The sequence below is a fragment of the Cryptomeria japonica genome, chromosome 9 (assembly GCF_030272615.1).
Source record: "Cryptomeria japonica chromosome 9, Sugi_1.0, whole genome shotgun sequence".
Lineage (NCBI taxonomy): Eukaryota > Viridiplantae > Streptophyta > Pinopsida > Cupressales > Cupressaceae > Cryptomeria > Cryptomeria japonica.
In genome coordinates this window covers 412839001-412841082 of record NC_081413.1, presented here as the reverse complement: position 1 = coordinate 412841082, position 2082 = coordinate 412839001, and positions in this window count along the sequence as shown.

The following is a 2082-nucleotide window of genomic DNA, read 5'->3' as shown; positions in this document are numbered from 1 at the left end:
TTAGAATAGGTGGTTGCATGAGATATGTCTTGATCTTGTTGAATGCGTCTTCACATTGATGGTCCCATTTAAAATTAACATATTTGTGCAATAGGTGAGTAAATGGTTGACATTTATTTGCTAATTGAGCCACAAATCTTCTGATTGACTGGAGTCTTCCTTGTAGTGATCTTAGTTGACTGATATTCTTGGGAGATGCCATTTCCATGATTGCTTTTACCTTAGCTGGATCTACTTCGATACCTCTTGCTGAAACAATGTATCCCAATAGCTTTCCTAAAGTAACACCAAAGGCACATTTCTTAGGGTTTAGCCTTAGCTTGTATTGTTCTAACCTGTCAAAGATCTTTTCCAGTATCTCTATATGTTCTTCTCTGTTGTATGATTTAGCTAATATGTCATCCACATAGTCTTCCATGAATGCATGCATAATGTCATGAAATATAGTTGCCATATCTCTTTGATATGTAGCACCTGCATTCTTTAATCCAAAAGGCACGACGTTCCAACAGAAAGTACCCCATGGGCATGTGAAAGTTGTCTTTTCTTGATCTTCAGGTGCTATTTTGATCTGATTGTATCTGAAGAAACCATCCATTAGAGAAAACATGGAGTGTCCAGCAGTTAAATCTACAATGATGTCGATGTTAGGCACAGGAAAGTCATCCTTTAGACATGCGTTATTAATATCTTTGAAGTCTATGCATATTCTGATGCTTTTATCTGGTTTTGAAACAGGAACAATGTTGGATACCCATTGAGGATATGCTACATGTCTGTTGAATCCTACATCCAGTAATTTCTTTATTTCTTCCTTGACTAAAAGAGAAATATGAGGATTCATTTGTTAGGCCCAATATGGAAAGCTAATGTACTGAGAGGGGAGGGGTGAATCAGTACTTCAAATCCTTTGTTGAACAATATATTTACTGTTATGCATAAACCAAAAACTGTTGTAACATAGCATAAAGCTAAAACAAATAGATAACAATCATACATGATTCACTCCATAACACATATATTTTGGTTACGCAAAAACTCTTGGTTAGAGAGAAAAACTCCGGTGGGGATGGTACCCACAACTTCACTACTGCAATAATAAAGAGTTCTCGGTTAGAGCTATCTATTTAGCTATTTCTGATCGCTTACCTTATTAGGAGTATCAAGGTCATTAGATCTACCTTGCTAAAGGATTTTACAACACTTATTCTAAATACTGCACCTGGTTAAAGGCTTTACAATTTATAGACTTTGTTAGAGTTTTTTACCTTGTAAAAGGTTTCTCTTACAACTTCAAAATATTACAATAAAATCTTTACAAATATCTACAACTTTACATCTGGAATGTTATAGCAGATTCTATGTGCTCAAAGTGAGATTACCTTGCTTGAGGCATACCTCGGTAACCCATAGAATAACTCGATAAACCCATCTGTTTACTCTATTCTTTGACTGTTCTCTGAAATCCTTCTCGGTGACCTCTGTGTCTTTGTAACAGTCATAACACTCAGTGCTTTCCCATGATTTTGCTTTCACATATGTCTGTCTTCACATTCATACGCACATACCTCTATATGTCTTAATTTTATCTCAATCCATGCTGTATAAATAGATCTCTTATGTCGGTGATCTGGTTCATTGCTTCGATCTTACAAACATGATTTATAGAATGAATAACCATACAAAATATTTCATTGGTTAGATGACCTCAAAATCATACACAATCTAGAAGTGCAATTTCCAATGTGATAACAGTTCTTTGTTCCTCAATCTTGTAACACGTTTCCACATGTGTGTCTAGGTTCAATGAATCTAGTAACATGTTATCAACTCGGTGTATCATTATTGCTGCTTGGTAGACATAGAGTGTTACTCGGTAGACAGCTCGGTGTATACTGGGCTCTGTGACTACTTTCTTCTATAACCGACTGCTCTGTGCTTACCGACTGAATGTTTCAGTAGTAGAAACCGACTAGAGTATATAGAATGACTTTGGACATAAAACTAATGGTAACTTAATAAGTAGTAACCATCTCCCCTTTTGATATTAGTTGAGATGTTTGACAAAACTTCTTTCAAAGT